Raw genomic sequence first — 21198 nt, forward strand, 5'->3', positions numbered from 1 at the left:
TTCATTCTTTTCCCTTGACCCATACCTGAGAGGGAACATTTTCAAAACCAGGGATGAGAGAGCTACATAGAGACAAAATTTCTTTTACTACTCTTTGGTTTGCTCTTTGCAGGTTGCTATATGGTTTTTTCTTGTTTTGTTTTGTTTTGTTTTTTCAGCAAGTAAAGTTTATGTGGGCAGAGAGGTTAGCACTAAGATAGAAGAAAGATGTAAACAGTGGAGTCATTGAACTTGTGACAAGGAGATCAAGAGGGATACTGTAGAGCAGTGATCTCCAAACGAAATCAATGCATTCTTAAGACTATGCAAGATCAACCACTGAAATGAAAAAAGAATATACAGTATCAATATGTTTGATATCTATCCATACCTATATCTACATATTAAATAAATTAAGTCTCATTTATAATTAATAGAAAACTTGATACTGAATGTTACCTTAATTTGTCAGGTGGCCCTGTGTCAAACATGTCAACAGACAGGAGGCAATCTGAGTATTGGAAGAGAAAGCTACAACTCAGGGCTTCAGAGGCTTACGCTCGCTTTTAGATTCTTACAGTTTTTTCGGACATTGAAATTTACATGTTCTAAGTTAAGAAGATTTATAGACTATGTTATCTAATTTTAACTGCATTTGCCCTCACAAAAAATGATTTTAAAATATTTAAAGACATACAGATTAGAAAGTAAACTAATACAGGTAGAAGCATGTAATAATACAATGGCAGAATTGACAACTTTTCTCTTATTCCCAGCTGTATTATTAGTAATATTATGGAATTAAAGATTTGTCAGCAATGATCTAATCAGATATTAGTAGAGTCTTGGGCCAAAAACATTGCTAGAGTAGTACACACATATCCACATGCACAAATTATACTGCCATATACAATCATTTTACTGATAGAAGTATATAGTCCAAACTTTTGTCTGAAAATCATTGGCTTGGAGGACTGGGTAGACTAAGACTAATTCTTGAAAAATACAGGAAAAAAGAAAGAAAAACAAAGAAAAAAAAGACTGAGGGGAAGGGGTGAATTATTACAAGGAATAATAGAGAAAAGTGGAAAACACAGTCATCATAGTCCTGAGATCAGAAGAAACAACCAAATCAAGAGCAGAAGCAAAAGGATACTTTCATATTTAGTGTAGTAAAACATTTGCAATAAGGCTTTATATTACAAAGTATGTCTGTCATACCCTGAAAAGTATACAAGAAAGTCAAAGATAGGCAAAACAATGAGGTCCAAGATTAAGTAGGCCTGAGATATATTGACTTATCTACTCAAAGCTAGTATATTTTTAATAGCAGTCTGGTAATCAGGGATTAAAGGTATATGATCAGAATCAAACCAATCCATTATCCTTGTTGTTGTCTGAAAAGTTTGCTTTAATATTTAGTAGATAGGAAGTTATCAGTATCCAATAATATGATATGATCAGTTGCAAGTACTGCATTGTATCTGGATTTCCAATGAAAACAGCCCTGTTTTGAAAAAGACTAATCATATCCTTCATAAATAGGAAAGTGACTGGAACTGTAAGGTACAGTATATGACAGCTTATGTGGTGCCTCAGGAAGGAGCCCATCTTATCTGGCAACAAGTGGGATATAGTTATTCTGATACATGCACAAAATTGGTTATTATTCCTAGTTGTACAGACAAATGAAACTCCTCTATATTTCAGTTCAAAAAAAAAAAAACTTCAGAAACTAGAGGGTTTCTGGTTGCTATCTCATAATCTGTTGACATACATTGGTGAAGAGTATAAAACAACAGCAATGTACAAAGCACTGACAAAAACTTACAAGAAAATAGCAGACAATAGTAAGCACTGTTTTAAATATGCTATGTTGCCAATTCTCTTGGTGTCTTAGGAGATAATATTGTGTAGAAAAATATAGATTGTTTTACATTGAGTCAGAGAATATTTCAGAAAACTTGGGTTGAGAAGAAATTCTAGAAATCATTTGATCAGTTAGCCTTTGTTACATTTTTATTTTTACTGATATTTAACAGATGTATGATAAATATCTTTACCAGAATATGTATTTTAAAAAGCTCTGTTTTTAGTTCTAAAACCAAATTTCCAAATAATAAGAAAATATTGAGTGAGTCAATTTGGTAGTGGTAACTCTTAGATTACACATGATAGACAAAATTCTACTTCTTCCCATCAGTTATGATGCAAAGACATCTTTGAAGTACATCAGCACTGTTCTGTCAGGAATATCTTGCTGACATCTTGAAAATCTTTCTTGAATTCTCATTCATGCTATATTTCCAAACAGGATTTCATTTCTCATTCTCTTGTGTGCTTGACTTCTAGACCAATAACATCGCTCTTTTTCACTATAGTATCATCTCTGTGCTTTGATGGCTGGAGCTTTCAGTATAAATGTGAGAGGGTACATACAAAAATGATTGGGCAAGAATATCAGAATGGTTGACTTGCAAGTGGAAGGAGAAATCACATACATTCAGGTAATCAATTATAAATATAAGCTCTTAAAAATGAAATTTCCCAGAAAACATACCTTCTCTACTTTATATATAGCAAGCATATGGCTACGGAAAATTTATATTAAAACAATCTAACAACATCAGCAATAACTTTTACCTGTCATTACATCTTCCAACATACCTTTCATTAGAGTTTTGCATTGTAAAATTTATCTAATCTCTCTCCATTCTATAAGAACAGATTCTGGCTAACAATAGAATGCAGTAAGCTTTAGTGCATCTTATCAAAATTTTCATTTCAGTATGCCCCATGGTAATATAATTATTAGAATATTGGAAAAAATTCACATTCAGTGTACCCAAAGCTAGTTCACAGCATCAATTGCAGTAGAAATATGAGCAGAATATTTCATGCTTCTGTTCTCTCTTGAGGATAACACCTTTAGTAATTTCCATATGTCATCCAGTTAATGTGACAAACAAAGAAAAGTTGAGGATTTCAAGTACAATAACAGAAGTGCAAGATTTTGATTGACTGGTACATTATAACTCTTATTACATACTGTGGACCCAGGATGTTATAATAATTAACCTGTCAAGTCAATTGTTACTCTTCATTAAAAATGAATATAAGGGAGCAATTAATCTCACAACTTTAGCTTCATTAGGACATTTGTTTTTGCAGTTGGGTGCAGTTCAGTGTCTCAATCTAAAGGATGTATCATTTTCTAATAGAAGGTTTCACCTTCATTATTTTGATTATGTACTTGAATAGCAAAATGTAAGCTTATGTAATGACTGGGTGAAAATTCTGTGTTATTTATAATTTGCCTTTTGAAATTCATTGTAGATACAAGAGATTTTTTCCCTGTTCCTTTTCTTCACCTTCACATTATGAGGCTGTGGACTCAGAATTTCACACTCCTTAAAAGTGATTCTATCCTCTGTGAATAATGTCTTTGAAAATGCTGACACCTACAAAAATAGACACAGCTCAAGGACTTTTCTACAAGCCCAAAAAACATTGCAAAAAAATGTGAAATTAGAGTTGAGTTTTTCTTACATAGTAAAGGTTAGATAAGTAATAATAAAAAAAAATTGTGTTAGTAATAAGATTCCAACTTAGACTGTGGACTGATTGACTGTTCATAGTGATTGAAACCTGGCAGGTGAAAGTTACAGCACAGATCACAGAGATTATGGTTCTGCCCTCTCTGTTCTAATGAAATAAAGACAAGAAATAATAACAGTTGGAAATCAGCATCTTCCTTCATTTTCTGACCACTAACCCCATAAATTATGAAATTAGAGAGAGAAAGAAGTCTGTATGGCCAGTAGACATTAGAGGGAAACATTGAAGCATAGACGAGCAATGGGAGAATAAACTCTAAAAGGCAGGCCATTTTCAGTCCCATCACCTTTGCTCAACCTCGGCATATACGACTCTATATGGGAAATGTCATGATATCCCTTGAGAATATATAAAACTTTCACTGCTGGCAAATGTTACTTACAATAACTTGAGGCTATTACTGCTGCTGTTTATGTGAGCCAACATGGAGTAATGGAAAAGTGCATTTACTTATTAAACAATCTATGTTTAGATCATATTCTCCATTTCTATCTGAGTCAGTTGACCTTGGACAAAGTACATAACTTTGGGCTTCATTTACAATATCGATTAGTTTGCTAAGACTGCCATAAGCAGTCTGGCTTAAACAACAGACATTATTATTATGTTTTTTACAGTTCTGGGTGCTGCAAGTCTGAGATTAAAATGATAGCAGGTTTGGTTTCTTTCGAGACCTCTTTCTTTGGCTTTGTCCAAATTTCCTTGTATTATAAGGGTATCAGTCAGATTGGATTGGGGCCCACCCTAATAGCTTCACTACTTTAAAAGCCTTATCTCTAAATACAGTCACATTCTGGAGTATTGGAGGTTAAGAAAGGCTTCAAAATAGGAATTTTAGAGGGACACAATTCAGCCCATATCTATGTAATTGTAATATTAGTATTGAAACTCTCAGAGTTTTAACTGAATTAAATGATTCAAGACACATAAAGTGTCAGCTAAAATTTCTCTTGTATATAGTACACACTCAACAGAAGTTATATTCTATTATTCCTCCTTAAGCTATTGATCATTTAACTATTGAATTTCTCAGGTTAAGGGTTGTTCCTTAGTGGCCCAACAATTAGAATCTAGCAATTGGAGGTGGTGGTGAAATGAGGCAAGTGAACTAGTTCCCTGGGTGAATCCTATATACCCTAACGTTTATGAACTTCTGGAGTGAACCCAGTAGGAAAAGAATGGGTACATTTGGTCAGGGAGAAGATGAAAAGAATCAGAAGAATTTATTATTAGGTCAGAGGAAGACATACTAGTCCTTCAAAGAAGTTCATCAACACGTAGAGTGCCAATGTACTAGAGGTGAGCGATGGCTGGGACTGCCCAGGAACATCACAATGAGAATGTTAGTTAGGTTGTCAGGAATATTTAGTGACAGGAGTGGGGACCATCTAAGATTCAGGAACAGAACTCCACTACTGCAGGAGAAATTACTAAAATAAAATAACAGACACAAGTTGTAAAGGGGTAGGTTAATAAGTGAGTAAATAAATAAACCAGTCATCACTGTGCTAAAACTTTTTAGATGCACTGCTCATTAAGTCACAATTTTAGGCATGGAGTACAATTTCTGCCTTACACATGGGGAAATGGTAGTTTGGAGATCTAAACTTCATGAGGCCAGAGTCCATTATTTATGTTTTTGCACCCACCAAAAGACCTGGCATATGGTGAATAGTAAATAACTGTTCATTGCCTGAACCAATGGATTGTCAGTTACCTTATAGTACAATGATGAAGCTAGGAATTAAACCAAAGCTGTGACTGAAGTCATTGCACCAGAAACAGAACGTGAAAGAAAGGGAAATGGCACAGTGTGCAGTATATGAGAAATAAAAATGAAAACAGCAGTAACAGAATTAAAAAGACTGTCTCCAGAGTTGTTGATTTCATCATTAGAAAATTATAGCAGTATATGCAGAGAGCCAAATAATGTGTCTTAAGTTATGTCTTTGTTCAAAAAAATTTTTAGAGAGAGTGAGTGAGAGTGCAAGTGGGGCAGAGAGGCAGAGGGAGAGAGAAAGAGATAATCTTATATTGACTCCACGCTCAGTGCAGAGCCAAATGTAGGGCTCAATTCCATGACCCTGGGATCAAGAGTCGGCCAACCGACTGAGCCACCCAGATCCCCTTCAGTTATCTTTTATTAATTGATATCACTTGATTAGTCCTCTCTGAGAATTGGTTGTGCATCTATCTGTCAATCATCTTTCTTTAACACCTAGCCTATGTTTTTTATTTATCACTAACATATTATTATATTTAGCATATATCTAACAAGATTAGGCAGCATAACATAATGGAATAACAATGAACTTTGGAGTTAGTGTATTGTTAGTCTTTTGATGTTCAGCTCTAGTACCTACCAGCTTAATTACTTTGGGCAAAGTACTTAATGTCTCTTAACTTCAATTTGCTTTATCTATGCAAAGGAACATTTCATAGTTTGAAATGAAGGTACAATTAGATAATTTCTGTAACAAGCCCCACCACAAAGTAAATGATTAGCTAACCTGGTAACCCAGCAAACAAATGAAATAAATTTTCTGCCAGAATAATTTTTATATAAAATTGTCACTTTCTTCCATGACGCTCATCAGTTAACATCAACTTGTTCCTCTTTTCCAGAATTAAATTTAAAATAGTTGTTTCTTCAATTGTCATCCTGCTGCATTTGACACCAGAGCTCACCCTTCATTTCTGAAAATCTTTGGTCCCCTGGCTTTCATAGCACCATTCGTTCTGATATATTTTTTAATATCTTAGCTGTTTTTTTAATGAAGGATATACATATATATATTCATATTATCATGAAATTCAGTCATGATTTCCAGCTGTTTTTGAAAACACATCACATGTATTGGGATATTTTATAAAATAGGGGTTGTATATCCCTAACGAAGAAGTCAGAAAATTTAGTTTTTCTTGATGCTAGGAGAGTGGAGGCATAGAAATGAAGCTCTGCCAATCAAGTTGAACTATGTGGGATTTTAACTGGGAAGTGAGGAATGAGACTGTGTGAAGATTAGGATAAAAGCATTCAGCATAAAAGCACAAGATTGAGGGTCTTGTGGTCCATGGCCAGTCTCCATGATTGCACTTGCAGCTCCTGGGTCTTTGCTGGAACATTCCTGTGACATCGGTGGAGCCTTTGGCTGCATATTCCCTAAGCCTGAATCTCTAGCGGTTACAAATATCCTCGGAGCTACCTATTATCTTTAATCTCTTCTCCTGAGTAAACTAGCTACAAGGGTTTCAGTTGTTAGTAACAAAGATCAGTGACTGACACAATGTCCCTCAAATGACTATCCATGACCTTCTATATTCCAGTCCTGACTAAAAGTTTTTCACCATGTCAGCCAAGACTCAGAAGTTAATAACTGCCAAATATTTATTTCTGTCTTTGACATCAGTCATTTGAGCCTCACACATTATTTCCATTCATTTATTAGACATCCCCACATGAGTATGTAGCAAAAGTTCTCAAACTAAATACATTCACAACTTACTCTCACTACATCACACAGTCAGATGTAATTTATCAGTCAAGCCAAACACGTTTTTTGTTGTGTTTTTGTGCTGTTGTTGTTTTGTTGAGGTGTTTTTTTTTTCTGTTTCTAGATGTGATTGAGTTCAGTCTAAATTTCAGTTTATCTTCTTTAACTGTTCTGTCCAGTAGCAATTTATGCGAGGATGCAAATGTTCAAAGTCTGTGCTGTCCAAAATGGTAGGCAGTACCCACCTGGAGATATTGAGTGTTTGAAATATGGCTGGTGCAACTGAGGAGCTAAGTATTTAATTTTGTTTAAATTTTATTAAATTTATATGGAAGTTTCAGTAGACGCATATGGCTAATACCTTCCATATTGAACATTGTGGTTTGGTATTATATCCCTCAGCTTTGGTTTAATTTGCAGATGCAGCAAACTGTATTTTTATTCAGATTTGGTGGATAGAAATTTTTACAATAAGACTTGAGATTTTTCCTTTAGAAATAATGCTCATTACATTGTCTAGGCCAGCATTTTATACTGATAACTCTTTGGGTATTAACCACTGACCAGCTTTATGGCCACCTAACTGTAGTGTCCGGAACGATCGTTCTGAACTATTGATGTATGCCAAGTAAAACAATCAATAAGTTCCCTCAAACTCTATGATATCTGTGCTAGCAAAGTTGATCATCTGAAACTGCCAGGTACATAGACTTTGTATCAAGTGAAAGAATAGATGTTTACCTTGCTTTTGTAGGAATTTGTAAAACTCCTGCCTGAAATAAAGCTGCTGGTACATTTCAAATTTGAAACTGCTCTATTTTTATTTTTTTTTTAACCATAGCTTAAGTAACAGATTTCCTTAGTGTGGGCTTTGGGGATGAGTTAGAGGTTATGCTTAGAACACCTGAATCAACTATTTGTAACTAATTGTGCTACTGGAAACAATTGGAAATTTAACTAAACAAGACTTTTGAGGACTTTTTTCTCTAAATTAACAAAAGTCACACATTCTTTATTATTCTAAAGACGAAGCATGGGCAAAATTTTTCTCTACAGAGTCAGATAGAAAATATTTTAGAGTTTTTGAGCCAAGAAGCAAAATCAAGGGTATTATATAGACATGTACATCGTCAGTTATAAATGTAAAGTCTGATATACTTTTTAAAAAATATATGGCCTATACTGTTATAGTAAGCATTGTAAATCTATGTCTGTGTATTTTTTGTTCATATATATTTGTTTTTGATGTCTTATTCTGTTCTTAAGAGTATTATTCCCTCATAGTCTGCAGAGCTTAATTCATTCTAAAGTCACTTAGAGATTGTTCTACAAGTCTAATGTATTACAATTGCTATTAATTGTTGGTGCTTTTCTTAGTTTTCCTCAGGAGGTTTGTAAATTTAATTTTATGACATTTTACTTAGTTTTTTTTAAGTTTCTGATTTTAATTCCAGCCTGATTAACATGCAGTGTTATATTAGTTTTAGGTGTACAATATAATGATTCGACAATTCTATACATTACTCAATGTTCATCATAAGTGTACTCTTTAATTCCCATCACCTGTTTCACCTATCATGAAACCCTTTTCCCCTCTGATAAACATCAGTTTCTTCTCTATAGTTAGAAGTCTGTTTCTTGGTTGTCTATTTCTCTTTTTTCCCCCTTTGTTCATTTGTTTTGTTTCTAAATTCTATATATAAGTGAAATCATATGGTATTTACCTTTCTCTGCCTTCTTTCATTTAGCATTGTACTTTCTAGCTCCATCCATGTTGTTACAAATGGCAAGATGCCATTATTTTTATATATTTTATACATATATATATATACATATATATATGTATATATACATATATATATATGTATATATACATATATATGCCACGTCTTCTTTCCATTCATCTATCAATGGACCCTTGGGCTGCTTCCATAATTTGGCTATTGTATATAATGCAGCCATAAACATAAGGGTTTGCGTATGCTTTTGGATTTGTGTTTTTGTAGTTTTGGGGTAAATACCCCGTAGTGTGATGAATGGATTGTAGAGTAGTTGTATTTTTAATTTTTTGAGGAATCTCCATACTGTTTTCCACAGTGGCTATACCAGTCCCACTAATAGTACACAAGGGTTCCTTTTTCTCTACACCCCCACCAACCCACTTGCTGTTTCTTGTGTTTTTGATCTGAGCCATTCTGATAGGTATGAGGTTATATCTCTTTGTAGTTTTGATTTGCATTTCCCTGATGATGAGTGATGTTAAGCATCTTGTATCTGTTATCTTCTTTGGAGAAATGTCTGTTCGTTACTTCTGCCCATTTTTTAAAAGATTTTTTAAAGTAATATCTACATGCAGTGTGGGGCTCAAACTTACAACCCCAAGATCAAGTGTTACATGCTCTACTGACTGAGCCAGCCAGATGCCCCTCTTCTACCCATGTTTTAATTAGAATATTTGTTTGGGATATTGAATTGTATCAGTTCTTTATATATTTTGTATACTAACCTTTTATCAGATATGTAATTTGCAAATATCTTCTCCCATTCAGGCTATATTTTAGTTTGATTGATTATGTCCTTTGCTGTGCAAAAGCTTATTATTTTGTTGTAGTCCCAATATTTATTTTTGCCTTTATTTTCCTTGCCTCAGGAGACATATCTAGAAAAATGTTACTAGAAAAATGTTACCTGTGCTCTCTTCTAAGATTTTTATGGTTTCAGGCCTCACATTTAGGACTGTAATCCATTTTGAATTTATTTTTGTGTATAGTATAAGAAACTGATCCACTTTCATTCTTCTGCATGTAAATGGTTTCCCAAACCATTTGTTGAAGAGACTGTCTTTTTCCCATGGCATATTCTTGCCTCTTTTGTGTAAGATTAATTGACTGTATAATTGTGGGTTTGTTTCTATTCTGTTCTATTGATCTATGTGTCTGTTTGGGTGGCAGTACCATACTGTCTGGATTACTACAGCTTTGTAATATAGCTTGAAATCTGACATTGTGATACCTCCAGCTTTGTTTTTCTTTTTCAAGATTGTTTTGGCTATTTGGGATCTTTAGTGGCTCCACACAAAATTTAGGATAATTTGTGCTGGTTCTATGAAAAATGCTATTGCTATTTTGATAGGGCTTGCATTAAATATGTAGATTTGGGTCGTATGGACATTTTAACAATATTTGTTCCTCCATTCCATGAGCATAGAATGTCTTTCCATTTATTTATGTCATCTTCAATTTCTTTCATAGATGTTTTATAGTTTTCAGAGAACAGATCTTATATCTCTTTGGTTAGGTTTATTCCTAGGTATCTTATTGTTTTCGGTGCAATTATAAGTGGGATTAATTCCTTGATTTCTTTTTCAGCTACACATATAGGTGTGTAGAAATACAACAGATTTCTGTATGCTGATTTTGTAGTATGTGACTTTCTTGAATCTGTGTATCAATTAGAGCAAATTTTTAGTGGAATCTTTCAGGTTTTCCACGTAGAGTACCATGTCATCTGCAAATAGTTTAAATATGAAAGTTTGACTTCTTCCTTGCTGATTTGGATGACTTTAATTTATTTTTGTCCTCTGATTGCTGAGGCTATGACTTCCAATACTACATTAGGTAACAGTGGTGAGAGTGGACACACTTAACGTGTTCCTGACTGTAGAGGAAAAGCTCTCACATTTTCTCCATTAAGGATGATATTAGCTCTGGATTTTACATACATGGCATTTATGATGTTGAGGTATGCTCCCTTTATCCCTACTTTGCTGAGGGTTTTTATTAAGAATGGATAGTTTTTCAAATATTTTTCTGCATCAATTGAGAGAATCCTATGGTTCTTATCCTTTTTAGTATGGTGAATCATATTGATTGATTTGTGAATATTGAATCACCCTTGCAACCCAAGTATAAATCCCACTTGATTATGATGAATGATTCTTTTAATGTACTGTTGGATTCAATTTGCTAATATTTTGTTGAGAATTTGTACATCCATGTTCATCAGGGATATTGACCTGTAGTTCTCTTTTCTAGTGGGGTCTTTGTCTTACTTTGGAATCAAGGTAATGCTGGCCTTGTAGAATGAGTTTGGAAGTTTTCCTTCCATTTTTATTTTTTGGAACAGTTTGAGAAAAGAATAGGTATTAACTCTTCCTTAAATGTCTGGTAGAATTCCCCTGGGATGCCATTTGGCCCTGGACTTTTGTTTGCTGGGAGAGTTTTGGTTACTGATTCAATTTCTTTGTTGGTTATTGGTCTGTTCAAGTGTTCTATTTCTTTCTGTTACAGTTTTGGTGGTTTATGTTTTTAGGAATTTATCCATTCCTCCAAGATTGCCCAATTTGTTGGCATAATATCCTAAAATGATTTGTATATTTGTGGTGTTGATATCTCCTCTCTTATTTGTGCTTTTATTTACTTGGGTTCTTCTTTTTTCTTTTTGATAAGTCTGGCTGGGGTTTATTAATTTTATTAATTTTTTTCAAAAATCAAGCTCCTGATTTCAGTGATGTATTCTACTGTTTGTTGTTGTAGTTTTATTTGTTTATATCATTTATTTTTGCTCTAATCTTTACTATTTCTCTTCTTCTGGCTTTATGCTTCATTTGTTGTTCTTTCCTAGCTCCTTTGGGTATGAGTTAGGTTGCATTTTGAAATTTTTCTTGCTTCTTGAGCTAAACCTGTACTGCTATATCCTTCCCTTTTATGACTGCTTTTGCTATATCCCAGAGGTTTTGGACCATTGGGTTTTCATTTTCGTTTGTTTCCATGTATTTTTTTATTTGTTCTTTAATTTCCTTGTTGACCCATTCATCTTTAGTAGGATGTACTTTAACCTCCATGTATTGGTGGTCTTTCCAAATGTTTTCTTGTTGTTGACTTCAAGTTTCATAGTTTGTGGTCTGAAAATATGCATGGTATGATCTCCGTCTTTTTATACATATTGAGACCTAATTTGTGACCTAGTATGTTCAGGAGAATGTCCCATGCACACTTAATAAGAATGTGTATTTTGCTGCTTTAGAATGAAATGTTCTGAATATATCTCTTAAGTCCATCTGGTCCAGTGTGTCATTCAAAGCCATTGTTTCCTTGTTAATTTTCTGTTTAGATTATCTGTTCATTGATGTCAGTGGGATGTTAAAGTCCCCTACTATTTATTATTGTATTTTATCAATGAGTTCCTTTATTTTTGTTATTAATTGTTTTATATATTTGGGTGTTTCAAGTTTGGGGCATAAATATTTATAATTGTTAGATCTTCTTGTTGGACAGACCCCTTTAATATGACATAGTGCCCTTCTTCATTTCTTGTTACACTCTTTGGTTTAAAATCTATTTTGTCTGTGGCACCTGGGTGGCTCACTCAGTTAAGCGTCCAACTTCTGCTCAGGTCATGATCTTGAAGTTCACAAGTTCAAGCCCCATGTCAGGCTCTGTGCTGACAGCTCAGAGTCTGGAGCCTGCTCCAGATTCTCTGTCTCCCTCTCTCTCTGCCCCTCCTCTACTCACACTCTGTCTCTCTCTCTCTCTCAAAAATAATAAAAACATTTTTTAAACATTTAAAATCTAATTTGTCTGATATAAATTTTGCTACTCTGGCTTTCTTTTGACATGCATTTGCATGGTAACTGTTTCTCCATTCCCTCACTTTCAATCTGCACGTGTCTTGACATGAGTCTTTTATGGGCAACATATAGATGAATCTTGTGTGTTTGTGTGTGTGTGTGTTTTCGTTTGTTTTCATTCCATCACTATGTCTTTTGATTGGAAAATATAGTCCATTTGCATTCAAAGTAATTATTGATAGGTGTGTATTTATTGCCATTTTATTATTTGTTTCATAGCCGTTTTGGTAGTTCTTCTCTATTTTTTTCTTCCCTTGCTCTCTTTTCTCATGATAAGTTGACTTTCTTTAGTGATGTACTTAGATTCCTTTCTCTTTATTTTTTTCAGGTCTATTGCTGTTCATTTGATTTGTATATAAATAACATCTTCTGCATATAGCAGTCTATATTAAGTTGATGGTCATTTAAGGTTGAACCCATTCTTTATTCTTCTCCTCCCCATGTTTTAGGTGTATGGCATTATACCATACAACCTTTTATTTTGTGAGCCCCTTGACTGATTTTTACAGATATACTTATTATTACTGCTTTTGTACTTCCTACTTTTCCTATTCTTATTTATGGTCTTTCCTTTCTACTCAAGTATCCCTTTTAACATTTCTTTTGGGACAGGTTTAGTGGTCCTTAATTCTTTTAACTTTTGTCTGGAAAACTCTTTATCTCTCCTATTCTGAACAACAGCCTTGCTGGATAGAGTATTCTTGGCTGCAGAATTTTCCCTCTCAACACTCATAACATTCCCTTCTGGCATGCAGTGTTTCTATGAAATATCAGCCGATAGCCTTATTGAGTTTCCCTTGTATGTAACTGTTTTCTTTTTTCTTATTGCTTTTAAAATTCTCCCTTTATCACTACTCTTCACCACCTTATTTTCTGTGTGTCTTGGTGTGCACCTCCTTTGGCTGATTTTGTTTGGGGCTCTCTGTGCCTAGATCTGGATTTCTCTTTCCTTCCCAAGATTTGGGAAGTTTTCAGCTATTAATTTTTCAAATAAATTTCCTGCCCCCTTTTCTTTCTCTTCACTTTCTGGATGCCTATCATGTGAATGTTATTACATGTTTAATATAATGTCACTAATTTCCCTAAGTCTAATCTCATTTTACATAATTATTTTTTCCTCTCACTGCTTAGATTGATTACTTTCCATTACTCTTTCCTCCAGGTCACTGATTTTTTTTTTTTTTTTGCTTCATCTAGTCTACTATTTATTTCATCTACTGTATTTTTAATTTCATTTATTGTATTCTTCATTTTCTAATTGGTTCTTTTGTTTCTCGTTGTTAAGGGTCTCATGGTGTCCCACACTCTTTTCTCAAGTCTAGTGAGTAACTACGATCATTACTTTAAATTCTGTGTCAGGCATATTACCTATCTCCGTTTTGCTTAGGTGTCATACTATAGTTTTGTCCTGTTCTTTCATTTGGGACACATTCCTCTGTCTCCTCATTTTGTCTAACTCTCTGTGTCTGTTTCTGTTCAGAGACAGCTATGTCTCCTTCACTTGAATGTAATGGCCTTATAAAGAATGGATCCTTTAGTGCCCTACTATGCATTGTCCCCTGTTCACTAGAACCTGGCACTTCATGGGTATCTCCTATTTGTGATGCATGTGCTCTGTTGTGGCTGAGCCCCTTTTTCCTTCAGTCCAGTTTTCTATAGTGGCTCTCCTTGGCTGTTGTGGGCAGTGTTTGGTCCCTGAGGTGTTAGTGGGCTGGTCTGGGGACTCTTTTTTTTTTAATTTTTTTTAAATTTAAAATTTAAAATTTTAAATTTTTAAAAAAATTTTTTTTAACATTTATTTATTTTTGAGAGACAGAGTGAGACAGAGAATGAGTAGGGCGGGGCAGAGAGAGAGGAAGACACAGAATCTGAAGCAGGCTCCAGGCTCCAAGCTATCAGCACAGAGCCTGATGCAGGGCTCAAACTCATAGACTGTGAGATCATGACCTGAGCTGAAGTTGGACACTTAACTGCCTGAGCCACCCAGGCACCCCTGGCCTGGGGACTCTTTTAGCTTGATTTGAGTCAGACCAGGTATTTACTAGAGATACAGTAGCACAGACCTGGAGGGCATTTTCCCTGGTTGTCCCCTGAGAAGCTTTCACTGGTGGACAGGGCCTATAGTCAGACCAGTTGTCTGTTTCCAGTCCACTGTGTGGTTATCTTTCCCTTTCTCTGGGTCAAGAGTCATATTGAGTGATGCTGGCCACTGTAGGGGCTGCTTGTTCACTACAAGTCTGTGACACCACTCTATATAGGCTCTGGCCAAGAGTATATTAGAGAGGGTGGATATGTCAAAGCACAGGGCAGGGGCAGTGATTTGGGGTGGGGAACTTGGCAAGCTTTTCGTGCCCCTGCCCTCTGTGGGAAGGGTCCTGCTGTGGAGGGACTGAGGCAGCCTATCCAGAGGGGTAGACCCCTGGAAGCACAGCATGGTGGGACAGGGAAGCCATGCCAACAAGTTAGGTAGTGAGTCATGCAGATGGCCATATGTTTATGTTGGGAGGCATGGGAGGAAAATGACACTTTCCAGTTCATTTGTTCCTAGAGGAGTTCCCCAGTGATTTCTGTCCCTCCAAGACATGCTCTGAGATTAGTAAGTAACTCTCCCTCCTGTAGGCTGGGGCTTCTTTCAAACTTCTGCTTTTACGCTGTATCTCTGAGCTGTTTGTTGTACTATATTTTTACAGGCATGGACTCAGTTTCCTCTCATCTTCCCAATTCTCGCAGAATGAACCCTGCTGTTTTTTAAAAACATGTGTTAAGTCCTGCTGGTTGAAAGAACTCATGAAATTTGAAATTTTGTCCCTCTGGTTTTCTTTTTTTTTTTTTAATTTTTTTTTTTTTTATCGTTTATTTATTTTTGAGACAGAGAGAGACAGAGCATGAACGGGGGAGGGTCAGAGAGAGAGGGAGACACGGAATCTGAAACAGGCTCCAGGCTCTGAGCGGTCAGCACAGAGCCTGACGCGGAGCTCAAACTCACGGAGTGTGAGATCGTGACCTGAGCCGAAGTCGGCCGCTTAACCGACTGAGCCACCCAGGCGCCCCTGTCCCTCTGGTTTTCAAAGCCAAATGTTAAGGGGATTCATCTTCCCTGTGTGAGCTGCCCAGTGTAATAGTCTGTTTCTCTCACCTCTCTGTGCTTGTGGTATCCCTCCTTCCTGCAGATAGTCCCATGAGTCCCTTTAATTCCCAATTGTATCTCCTCCCTTCCTACCCTCTTCATTATGATATCTTCTTTACAAAAAGTTGTGGAGTTTATTCTGCCAGTCTTTGGGCTGTTTTCTGGGTTATCTGAGTGTGTGTTATCTAGTTGTATCCATGGGACGAGGTGAGCCTGGGGTCCTCCTACTCTGCCATCTTCCCTGGAAGTTTCGAAGAATTTCTTTTGAAATGTTCCCCCTCAATATGAGTGCTTAACTTTTTCCTTTTAGGTTTTGTGGGTACTGCTAGTGAACTCCCAGTCCAGACTCAGGTATTCTATCAGTAGCTAAAAGCCTCTGTCTCATAGTAATGTTGTTGATATTCCAGCCTTCATGTTTTAACCAAGGGATAAATTGCCTGTAGCTCCATCTGCAATGATTTCTCCTGCAACCAAAGGTATACTGATCTCTATCAGCTGTAGTCCCAGGCAGCATTTCCAGCTTATTTTCAGCTTCCTTGATTCAAATGGTCAATTTTGGTCCTGGCCTATGCCCCTCATTGGTTTTTCAATATTTGCTATGAATGTGCTATGCTGCTCCACTCCTAGTTTACTTCTGTGCATTTAGAAGCCATGGAAAACTTTTTTTTTTTAATTGAGGTTCTGTTGTTCTTAGTATTGGATTTATAGTATTATAATTTAGTTCAGTACTTTTCCTGGAATTATCATGATTTAGTTGTGTGGGAGTAGAGTTTCCCAGTACTAAGCTCACATCCTTACAAAAGCCTTTAATGAATTTTCCAAGATTTGCCAGAAATACTCAGAAGGATAGAAACTTTTTTCTTTGAATTGCATTTCTTTACAGATGAATAGAAGTTCTTCTGACTAGCCTCTGTGCAATTTCTCTACACCATTTAGAACCTTCTGGTTTACATGGCAGATGTGGCTTGAAATGTTCTTGTGTAAACATCCATCATAAATACTGTGATATTGGCATACAATATCTGTGAGTTCTCTCACCTTAAGTCAGATGGTGCATGAAGCAAATGTGGATCTTCCTTGCCTTTCTTTTTTTTTCAACTTTTTATTTTAAAGTAATAATAGAGCCACAGAGAGGTGTATAGAAATATACAGAATTGTCTGCCCTCTTTGCGAGTGTAATATAGTAGTGGATTTTCTTGCAATTTTTTTGTTGCCATCTTCCACATTTTCTTCTAAATAATTGATATACATTTGTACGTAAAGATAGCTGCGTTCAGGATGTATTTACTTTTAAATTCTAACTTAATCTTTTAAAATTTTCTTTGAAGACCAACACTGTTTCTATATCGAGATATGCAAATCATTATACAGTAAATATTTCAAAGCTTTTGTTAATTTTAGTCAGCATCACTAAAAAACAATGTTGTTTATTTTCATACACACACACACACACACACACAAGCACTCACGATTATACACAGGCTGTCTTTGGAATGTATACAAGTAAAACTGTATGATAGCATAGTGTTTTTCAAAATGCAAATTACTATTTTAGAGAAGACCTGGACAGTGAGAACACCATCCACCTTCCTGTGGACGTTTGAACAGAAATCGCAGGGTCCTCTGCCTTCTTTTCATCCTGGTTATGGCTCATCTCTTTAATATTGTTTGTCTTGTATTTTACCATATTTTTTTCTCTTTTTTTTTTAACGTTGCTTTCTCTAACTTCTTTTTCAGTATTCGTCATTAAGTTAATTAGTCTTCTGTCTTATGTGCAATTCTCTTCTCGATCTCTATACAATACAGCAGTCCATATACCTAAAACACCATTCATTTATCCATTCATTAGAGAACACTGCATCAGTCCTGTCAATTAATAGCTATTGTGAATGTCATTAAGTCCCATGGAGCTAGGAACCCATAATTGGGAATATGTCCTGAATGGCAGCAATAGCTCTCATGTGGGAATGTTAGTGCGGGATCAAAAAAGAAAGAAAAGAAAGAAAAAATGAAAAATTTCCTATTAAAGAATTTCAACATCCAAAATTACAGAATCTGTGTCCTTTCAGAATGTATATGACTTCAAAATTCCATTTGTGTTTTGGAGAAGTTTTGCTTAGTTATCAACTTTACCCAGTTGTAAAAATGTGTTGGTTTTAATAGTTATTATTGCTGATTTTGTTTCGGAAGGGTCTCCGTCTCTCCTTTCACTGAATTTTCTGCCGATCAGAATCAGAAAAGAAATGGAAAAGAGGCTAAAAGGAAAAGGTTTATCAGAGAGAAAGGCAGAGTGACATTTATTTTTAAAATTAAGTTGTAATAATTTATCTTGTTCACAGTGCAGATAGATACTGTCATACATTGTTCTTAGACTTACAAATACTTAGAAACTGTTTTAGAGGTATGGCAAATAAAACTTTAAAGTAATATACAATTACTCAAAAGGGCTTTTGGTAATGTGCTCAAAAGTTGCTTTTATAGGGGTTCCTGGGTGGCTCAGTCAGTTAAGTGTCTGACTCCAGCTCAGGTCATGATCTTACAGTTTATGAGTTTGAGCCCTGTTTCAGACTCTGTGCTGACAGCTTAGAGCCCAGAGCCCAGAGCCTGGAGTTCGCTTTGGATTCTGTGTCTCCCTCTCTCTCTCTGCCCCTCCCCTACTCGTGCTCTGTGTCTGTCTGTCTGTCTCTCTCTCAAAAATAAATAAACATTTTTTTAAAAATTTAAGAAGTTGCTTTTATACAAATTAATCTTAAATATACAGCATCTCCTGAATTTCTAATACACATGAAATATTTCCTTTATTTCTTTTTCTTTTCTTTTTTTGGTTCTGCCTGCAGTTTTTATTTTCTATTGTATTAACAAAGAAAGACTTTGGGAAATATAATTGCCCCAAAGAAAGAAATTGGGAAGGTTTATCACAAATGTCAAGATGCTGCTTTCCTTATATGTAATATGTAAATTGTTAAATGGTCTGTTAATGCATAGATGGAACTCTATTGTATAGTTGTATTTATTTGTTGTTTACTCATTTATTTCTCATCTGATTAGCATCTGTGTTTTCTCTAAACTCATCTGAAATATTTGGTCTCAGAACTTGTGCAAACGCAGTGTTTCTGCCATTTATTTATAAGAAAAGGCTTTAAAAGTTTTTTGTTTTGTTTTTTTTTTTTTGAAAATAATACTGCCTTGGAAAAAATATACAGGTACACTTACAGATTTTTGCCATGGCCTTAGATAACGCATACACACGTGAGATTAAATACCTCATAAGATCGACCCCATTCCCTGGGAATATAAAAAGTCATGTAAGACAGGCTAGGTGCATTTATGTAAGACATAGTTGCTACAGCTGTGCACATCTCAGCAATGTCCTCTTTGCTGAGGTAGAAAATGCCAGAGGCCAGCATACTTCATATCAATACCCACTGATAATATTTTGTACTTTAAAAAAACAAAAAATAAAAAAAAAGAACACAAGGGGGAAGAAAACAGGCCCTCAAGTGAATGTTCTTATAATTCTACTTTCATGTTCGCCCCAAACTAACCGTGTTGTACAGCACATGTCGTTCTACTTCATTTTTCTCAGCTGTTCATTTTGATTGATACACTAAACCGAAATAGTTAACTGAGTAATAAAGTAGCCCATTTTTCTGAGTGTAGAGACTGTTGGAATCTTTGCTATCCCAAAGCACAACCCTCTGAAGCTGCCTCTGCAAATCAATCCCTGTGGGTGGCTTCTTGAAAAAAGAGTGTTATCTAACAACCTCACATAAGAAATGGAAAAGGGCAGGGGAGAAAAGATAAGAGAAATGTCTTCCCTATCCAGGGACCACACTTCATCTTGCTACGAGCTAATTAGTTTTTTCTTGAAATTTCTTGACCACAATACTCCTTATACCTTCTACAGCTGTGGTAACTCAGAACTTCAAGGGTTTTTTAATGTTTTTTGTTGTTGTTGTTGTTGTTTTCTCTCTCTTTTTATAAATCACTAGTCATTGATGTAGGAAATCATTCTACTCTGAGCCTGATAAACTTGAATGGACTTTTTTTTTAAGATTTTATTTATAAGTAATCTGTACACCCGACGTCGGCCTCAAACTCACAACCCCAAGAGCAAGAGTCACATGCTCTATTGACTGAGCCAGCCTGGTGCCCCATCTCTAATGAACTTTGAATTACGTTTTACAATACCATTATATGAAGAAAAAAAGCCCCCTAGATATGAGTGTTCCAAATATGTTCTCACAGATATGAGTCTTTATATAGGAATATTAGAAGAATATGTCTTTCACTTCATAAAGTGGAATCCCTGATGTGCTCCCAAAATGGAATGAATAGAAGACTAGGCAAAAGGAAAGTATCAAAACACAGAAGGGAGTTCAGTTCACATAATCTCAGGGAGTTTCAGCAAAGTATGCTTTTTTATTTATGCTAAGTTATGTCCAGCAACAGAGAAAGCTTGAGACATGTTATTATTCCAGGAATGCGTTTGGGCCTGAACAACCAGAGATTCAACTGTACAGGGATAACCATCCTCTCCCATCCTGGGTTACATGAATGGAGGTCTCCAAAGACCTAAGGAGCAATGGCTGAACTATACAGTAACTCATGGAGAGCTGTAGGCCAGATATAACAGAGGTTCTGGAGCCATGTTCTGAATCTGGAAGGGCCAAAAGGGGTCAGGAAAGAGGAAGGAAATTGTGGCAGTAGAGAGGCCACTCAAATAGTTGCTTACAAGGGGATCAGCAAAGAAGGTTAGTCCTAACTACAAATTGGGACATAGTGTGGAACTTGGAGCCCAGGATTCAATAGTACATTAGCCCCCAAGCTTTTTAGAGAATCTATATTATTAAAGGCTACTTAGTGAAAGAGAAATGAGGTTGGGGGCTATAGTTGGTATCTAATGCTAAGTAGTAGATGTAAGAAAGTGGCCAAGGGTAAGGAACAAAAATAGGAAATTTGGAGCTGGGGAACAGTGTGGGAACTAGCAGCTACCTTGCACAAATATGCCACGACTGTCCCAGGCCAGAATAATATCACTCTCTACTTTTAGAGAGGCACAAATTGCCTTTGATTTTGCTTTTCTGAGTCTATTTAGCCTTGGAAACTGAGTGATATTGAGCCTGAAGGAAAGACGTTCAGTAGCATTGAGTGTAAAGAACTAGGGGTGGCAAAGTCAGGAGCTAAGAATCTGGAAGGCCTTATTCAAAGCAAGGACACTTTTAGGAAGGCACTGGCCTCTCTGGTACTCTTCCTATTTACCACCCTTGTAAATCTAGCTCATGCATTTGTAACAATTAATTCATGTGATGAAATATTTTATGAATATGTTAGTTGTATATTTTTTTTAA

The sequence above is a fragment of the Acinonyx jubatus genome, chromosome D4 (assembly GCF_027475565.1).
Source record: "Acinonyx jubatus isolate Ajub_Pintada_27869175 chromosome D4, VMU_Ajub_asm_v1.0, whole genome shotgun sequence".
Taxonomy (NCBI): Eukaryota; Metazoa; Chordata; class Mammalia; order Carnivora; family Felidae; genus Acinonyx; species Acinonyx jubatus.